This window comes from Pongo abelii, chromosome 21, assembly GCF_028885655.2.
Source record: "Pongo abelii isolate AG06213 chromosome 21, NHGRI_mPonAbe1-v2.0_pri, whole genome shotgun sequence".
NCBI lineage: Eukaryota > Metazoa > Chordata > Mammalia > Primates > Hominidae > Pongo > Pongo abelii.
Window position 1 is genome coordinate 6,952,898 of NC_072006.2, and position 8,103 is coordinate 6,961,000.

The 8,103-nt window shown below is 41.5% G+C and overlaps 1 pseudogene; it reads left to right on the forward strand.

The window, feature by feature from the left end:
* The first annotated feature begins 553 nt into the window (after window positions 1-553).
* On the forward strand, window positions 554-1,771 carry LOC100437857 (proliferation-associated protein 2G4-like; annotated as a pseudogene).
* Window positions 1,772-8,103: the final 6,332 nt, after the last annotated feature.

Here is an 8,103-nt window from a genome sequence, read left to right on the forward strand (position 1 = left end):
CCTTGATGTCAATCAAGTGTCTGAAACATTAGTGATTGTTTTTACCTTGTACAGTGAAGTGAGGTAGCATTTTAATTAGGGAAGAAAAAAACTGACTTGTGCTCAAAAGCTCAAAGCTTTTGTGACGGAGCTCAGAGATTGAGGCCAGGAAGTCATGATTTGTGCATCAATGATCAGATCATCTCAGCCCTTTTTAGAGAAGTAAAAACTTGCTTCCCCCTACCCTTCTAGGTTCTTTGGTTGGGCTACAAATTAAATTGACATAAGGCAGATTCACAGGAGAAAAAAAAAATAATTACATATATAGGCACTGGAGTCCCCAAAAATATGAGATTCAAAGATTGATCAGATGATTGAAGCTTATATAGTTTCCTGAGCTATAGAAAAAAGTTAGGGCTTAGGGCTTCTTGAGGGCGATACCCACACAAGTTAAGAGAGGATGACAAGAAAAAATATTTGATGAGTAGAGGTGGTCTTGTTACACAGATAAAATTTCTGAGGTAATAAAAGTTGTCTGGGAGAGGAGGCGGCTCAGGGGAAACGAGGCTGCAGTGGTGGTGGTAGGAAGATGTCGGGCAAGGACGAGCAGCAGGAGCAAACTATCACCAAGGACCTGGTCGTGACCAAGTATAAGATGGGTGGGGGGACCACATCGCCAACCGGGTACTTCGGTCCTTAGTGGAAGCATCTAGCTCAGGTGTGTCGGTACTGAGCCTGTGTAAGAAAGGAGATGCCATGATTATGGAAGAAACAGGGAAAATCTTCAAGAAAGAAAAGGAAATGAAGAAAGGTATTGCTTTTCCCACCAGCATTTCAGTAAATAACTGTGTATGTCACTTCTCCCCTTTGAAGAGAGGCCAGGATTATATTCTCAAGGAAGGTGACTTGGTAAAAATTGACCTTGGGGTCCATGTGGATAGCTTCATCGCTAATGTAGCTCATACTTTTGTGGTTGATGTAGCTCAGGGGACCCAAGCAACAGGGAGGAAAGCAGATGTTATTAAGGCAGCTCACCTTTGTGTTGAAGCTGCCCTATGCCTGGTCAAACCTAGAAATCAGAACACACAAGTGAGAGAAGCCTGGAACAAAGTTGCCCACTCATTTAACTGCAAACCAATAGAAGGTATGCTGTCACACCAGTTGAAGCAGCATGTCATCGATGGTGAAAAAAAACATTATCCAGAATCCTACAGACCAGCAGAAGAAGGACCATGAAAAAGCTGAATTTGAGGTACATGAAGTATATGCTGTGGATGTTCTCGTCAGCTCAGGAGAGGGCAAGGCCAAGGATGCAGGACAGAGAACCACTATTTACAAATGAGACTCCTCTAAACAGTATGGACTGAAGAGGAAAACTTCACATGCCTTCTTCAGTGAGGTGGAAGGGCATTTTGATGCCATGCTATTTACTTTAAGAGCATTTGAAGATGAGAAGAAGTCTCCGATGGATGTGGTGGAGTGCACCAAGCATGGACTGCTGCAACCATTTAATGTTCTCTATGAGAAGGAGATTGAATTTGTTGCCCAGTTTAAATTTAGAATTCTGCTCATGCCCAGTGGCCCCATGCAGATAACCAGTGGTCCCTTCGAGCCTGACCTCTACAGGTCTGAGACGGAGGTCCAGGATGCAGAGCTAAAGGCCCTCCTCCAAAGTTCTGCAAGTCAAGAAACCCAGAAAAAGAAAAGAAAAGAAAATAAAAAAAAGGCCTCCAGGACTGCGGAGAATGCCACCAGTGGGGAAACATTAGAAGAAAGTGAAGCTGGGGACTGAGGTGGGTCCCATCTCCCCCAGCTTGCACTTCTGCCTCATCCCCTTCCCACCATACCCCAGACTTTGTGAAGTACAGTTCTTCTTTTCCACCTAGGACCTGCAGCAGAGCAGGTGTCTCCCTTTCTCCCCCATCCCAGTTCCCCAACCCACTCCCTTCCAACAACAACCAGCTCCAGCTGACTCTGGTCTTGGGAGGTGAGGCTTCCCAACCACAGAAGACTACTTTAAATGAAAAAAAGAAATCAAATAATGAAATCAGGAGTCAAAAAAAAAGTTTTCTGGGAGCAGCCCTCAGATAATTGTTAATAGTCTGTCTGGGCATGAGTCAACCTCCAGTCTCCTCTCTTGTAATTTCAGTTCATCTTCCCTGGTTGATAAGATTACAGGGGAAGGGATTCGTGACAATTGAGTCTCTTTTGAAGAATGTCTTCCTTAGGCAGATAAAGGAAGTTCAGTAAAGCCCTTCTTTTGCATTTGCTATTCCCCTAATGCGCTTGATATGTTGCTGTTCCTCAAATGCCCATTGGTATGTTGAAATAATCAGCATACCCCAAAGCCATAGATTTTGGGGTGGGTAAACTTCCTCACAGTTTTGGAGTTCCACTGGTTAAAAAAAGCTAGTTCTGGCTGGGTGCTGTGGCTCACGCCTATAATCTCAACACTTTGGGAGGTCGGGGCAGGTGGAACACTTGAGTCAGGAGTTCAAGACCAGCCTGACCAACATGGTGAAACCCCATCTCTACTGAAATTACAAAATTAGCTGGGCGTGGTGGTGGGTGCCTGTAATCCCAGCTACTCGGGAGGCTGAGGCAGGAGAATCACTTGAACCCAGGAGATGGAGGTTGCAGTCAGCTGAGATCGCGGTATTGCACTCCAGCCCGGGCGACAGAGACTGTGTCTCAAAAAAAAAAAAAAAAAAAAAAAACTAACTCAAAGGAGCTTATAATACTTCTCACAGCTAATGTGAGCTAATGTGAGCTCGAAGGAGCTTATAATACTGCTCACTTTCAGTAAAGTGAAAGTGGTTGGGCATGGTGACTCATGCCTGTAATTCCAGCACTTTGGGAGGGTGAGGCAGGTGGATCATTTGATGTCAGGAGTTTGAGACCAGCCTGACCAACATGGTGAAATGCCATCTTTACTAAAAATACAAAAATTAGCTGGGCATGGTGGCAGGTGCCTGGAGGCTGAGGCAGGAGAATTGCTTGAACCTGGGAGGTGGAGGTTGCAGTAAGCCAAGACAGCGCCACTGCACTCCAGTCTGGGTGACAAGAGCAAGACTCCATTAAAAAAAGGGAAAATACTGAAAGTTAACCGTGAAATTGTTAGTGACTTTGACGCACTGTTTCAGCTCTAGAAAAGTTTTTACCCCACAGAGACAATGGCTACAGAAAAAATAAAATAAATGCTGGGGCTCAGTTACCTCAGGGGACCTGGCAGATGACAGTAGTTAAGAGAGGGAGACCAGATGTTTTATCCAGGGAATTGTATTGGAGAAAGAGGGGCTGAAAAATGGGATTGAAGTTTGCGTCCAGGTAGAAGCTCTTTCTCCTTTATGCTTTATGTCCAGAGCCTGCTTAGACCCCATGAAGCAAGCTAGAGGCTTGAGTGAGAACATCATTCCTGATTGAAGCCAGAGCAATATGCTGGGCCTCCCACATATATTTTTATCCTGGATACTTTTCCCCAATGATATGCCCTGGACTTTTCTTTCAAATTAAATTGCCCTCTTTTAGCCTTGATCAAAAGTGAGAATCTGGGCCCTTGACAGATATATTGCTATTAATTTTTTTTTGGAGATGTAGCCTAGCAAGGAGGGGCCTCATCTTCTGAGGAAACCTCAGCATTGGTGAGTATTGACTGAGAGGATCGTCAAGGTTCACTCAGATGAACGAGATAGGGTGAGAAATCCACTCACAAGTGGATTTAACCCAGGCCTTCTGCAGTTATCAGGGGCATGTGGTATCAAACAATAGAATGAGCAATTTATGGGTGACTGAAGTATTAGCATTGTCAATATTATTTTCAGTTGTTATCATTGTTATACAGTTCTTACTAGCTTCTTTAGACCAATGGTATTTAAACTTTAGTGTGCACCATCATCGCTTGGAGAGCTAGTAATCCTGAAGATTCAAGAGCTCCACTTCCAGTGATTTGGTCTTGAGCAAAATCTGGGAATTTGCATTTTAACAAGCTCTTGGGCGATGCCATTGTGCTGGTTGTGAGCCACAGTTTGAGGAGCACTGTGGCACTCATCTGCTGACCAGTGGTTGGGCCCAGGGGTCTGTTTTAAAAAGCATCCAGGTGATAACCAATTCTCACTAAAGTTTGAGAAGAGCTGTTTAAAACCACTGGTTCTCAGACTTAACTAAACACTGGACCCACATGAGCAGTTGCTTAAAGAATGCCAATGCCTGGGTCTCACCCAGCTGATTCTGATGAAATTGGAGTGGGAAGCAGCCTGACGGGGATTATTTGAAGCTCCCAAGATCGCTGTAATGGGCAGTCAAGGTTGAAAACCATTTGTAGACCATACGTTCATTCCTGGATTGCAAGACTACACGATCTGCAATTTGTACTTTCCAGTATGTCGCTATGGTAGAAAAAGAGATGGGTAAAATTCTAGCATCTGAAAGGAAATAATCTTTGCCAGGCTTGCATGAATTTGATTCCAGCTTATCTTACATATTGTACAGACTGTGAGTAATGAAGGGCTCAGTTTGAAAGAGCTGGGAGTGAGTCAGCCGGAAGAGGTAGAAATTTGGGCAAAAGAGCAAATTCTATAAATCTATAAACCCATTTAGTTACCTCCAAAGGGCCAAATGTGCTGTTTAAAATGCTCCAATAGAGCATTGAATTTCACAGCTGTCTGTAGCTTTGAGGCCAAATTCTCATTCCCTAAAGTTAGAAAACAAGTAGGAGCAGTACCAAAAAGCCACACATACTACTGAGATATTAATTAAGCCCCAAAGACTTCAAGGACCCCTGTCTGGTCTTCCTAAATGCACTATTTTTTGCCAACGGATGCAGACAGATTTCTCTTGACCTTCCCCATACTTGACCCAGATCTCTAAGTCTAAATATTATTACCATAAAAAGATGTCAACATTTTAAGTTCCAGATAATAGATTCCTCGAAAATGAACCCACATATTTTTGTTATTTCCCCGAGATCTTGAAATTTTTTCTGTTTTTATTAAAGTCTCTTATAGGAATGTATTAAACAATAACAACAAAAAATCCCAACGAAACAAAACAAAAACTAAGCTAGATTCCTGTCTGGAAATCCAGCAAACGTTTTAGGCAGGAAATGTTGGTATTTTGCCAAGTCAGAGCACTGGATGGAGAGTCACAAACACAGGATCCTTGTCCTAGTTTTGTACCTTACTATGTGACCTTGAGAAGGTTGTGCAACTCATCTGAGCCTCATTTTCACATGTGTCAAATGGCAATGATGTCTCAGGATCCCTTTCGACTTTAAGAAAAAAGAATCGTGGTAGGACATGGGAATCTGAAGAATTATTATTATTATTATTATTTGTTTTTTTGAGACGGAGTCTCGTTCTGTTGCCCAGGCTGGAGTGCAGTGGCCTGATCTCCGCTCACTGCAAGCTCCGCCTCCCGGGTTCACGCCATTCTCCTGCCTCAGCCTCTTGAGTAGCTGGGACTACAGGCGCCCGCCGCCACGCCCGGCTAATTTTTTGTATTTTTAGTAGAGACTGGGTTTCACCGTGTTAGCCAGAATGGTCTCAATCTCCTGGCCTCGTAATCCACCCGCCTCGGCCTCCCAAAGTGCTGGGATTACAGGCGTGAGCCACCGTGCCCGGCCCTGAAGAATTCTTTATGATTGCAATCCATTGCAAATCTCTTGTGTTTGGTTGCAAAATTTCAACTGAAACACCGAGTGAATTGTTGCCTCTGCAATGACAAAATTTTGGTGGTGCCCCCTCCTCCTTTCTTTCCTGCTGCATAATGGCTGTCCTTTTTCATTGATATGATTTAAGAGACTGGAAAAAGTAAACTATTCTTCAATTCATTCCTCTTAAAATGATAGAAGACACGATTTTTCCTATGATCTGCTTTCAAATCACTCTCACCGGCTGTGAATCTCCTCTTGACACAAAATTATCCGTTGAAGATTTCTCCCTCAGTTGGTTTATACTTAGCCACCCTTTTGAAATGAGGTTCCATTTACTTTCTTGGTTCTAGGAAAATGCAGGCATTTTAAGGCCCATTTTTGCTTCTTCCTGATTGGAATGGAAGGGAAGGACGGGCAGGGACAGCTTCTCTAATTTGCTGGTGAACTGAAAAATACTCCAAAGACCCTTTTTCAGTCTTCCTGAGTAGATATGCCTTTGCCAAAGGATACAAATACACTTATTTTAACTTTGCCAGCCATTGTGTCAATGTCTAATTTGGGACCATATTAACAAAAAAAAGTTGACAAAATTTAAGTCATTGGGGGAGACAGATCCAGCCACAGCTGGCATTGGCATTAATGATGGACATTGATAGTGACTGGATTAATTTTAAGTGGTTGTATGGAAGGAGTTACTTATATTAACTAAGAAGGTGCCAAAGGGAAGAAAGCAAAGCAGGAAGAAGACAGAGTTCTGGAATTCAAGAAATCTGGGCTTGAGTTTTGATCATCAGTTAACCAGCTATGAGTATTTGGAACAATTTCTCAATGGCTTAATGCGTAAAATGGACCTAGACCAGCGCTGTTTGAACTTTAATGTGCATTTGAATTTTCTGGGATGTGGTTAAAATGTAAACTCTAAAGTAGGTCTGTGGGTGAAGTCTGAGATCCTGCACTTGTAACATCTTTTAGGTGATTCAGATGCTGCGAGTCAGAGGACCACACTCTGAGTAGTGTCCTCAGTGTTCTCATGCTACCTTCCAGCTCTAGAAGTAAGTAGAAGTAGTAGAAGTAGTAGAAGTAAGTAGAAATACTAGAAGTAGTGTTCTCATGCTACCTTCCAGATCTAGAAGTAAGTAGATAACTAAGTAAGTAAATAAATAACACTCTTAAACTATTCTGATGAGCTGTATTAGGAAAGATACTGAAATCCAAATTTTATAAATTAGCATGTGAATGTGAAATGGTACCTAAGTGGATTCTTTACAGTTTCACACCCACTGCAGGAAAAAATGTCAACCACAGAAGTCAGATCTGTTGGAGAAATGGGCCTCCTCGTTATTTTTCCAAATTATTGTTCTTTGCTTATTGGATACCTCCTAATCTCACTTTAAAACTACCCAGAAGAAACCTGTAATGAAGGTTTCTCATTTTGTCTATCAGCCAGAGAATTATGCTTTTTAAGTTTTTCTTAAATGTATGGTACATAAACAATTGGTTTTGTTACTAATAATTTTTTAAATTGTCAACCTAGTAATTTTCTTTTAAACTATTTGTATTGTAGCATAAATTACTAATTTTCATCCTAAGACTGAATCTACATTTCAGCTAGTTACACAGACTATTAATGTATATTTGCATGCTACTGATGAGAAACTCTCCACTGAAATCCTAACCAGAATTAATGTAGACAAATCAAAAAGCCTTTGTAGTTTGTCTGATGTGTGTGGGTTGGTTTGCACACCCGAAGACACGCTTATAACATTAATAAACATGATGGTTAGAATATAAGTATGAATATAAGTTTGGCTTTCTGCTATTTTATGTTTAACTGGTTAGTTTTTATGAGGTTTCAGAGCATTCAGGTTTTCACTCAGAAACGTAGTCACTTGTGACAGGATGCAGCTTTCTGGCAGTAACAGCCAGAACAAGCTGCCCAGCTTTCCTTCTGAGGAAGTCATTTTCAGGTTTCATTCCCCAAAGACTAAACCAGCAGCAAAGTCAAAGATGTGACTTCCTTGCAGTGTATGCTTTGGCCACTCTCACTTTGATGAAATAGAAAGAGGTGAACAGGGCAGCCGTGCTTCTATTTCACACAAGAAAACAGAAAAGTAGAGGAGAGAATTTTATTTACAGTGAACATCAATGCCTCCTGTTAAGTGTCAAAAAAGTTTCTTCATAGAATATGAATCTTTTGAAGATATTTAAAAAAACAACTTTATTTCTTCCTCACAGGATAACATAGAAAACATTCTTAGGGTTTTTGTCGTAAGTATTATATTATAATAATCCTACTAAAATTTAAGCTAACATGAATTTCTATGTGGTACCATATTAATAATAAAAGCAGTGAATTTGGCATCAGAATACATTGAATTGAAACCTGACTTTGAACCAGTCAGGGTTCTCTGGGACTCAATGTTTTTTTCTTCAAAATATTGGTTTCGGTATTCACTAAGGTCCTACCAGCCCTG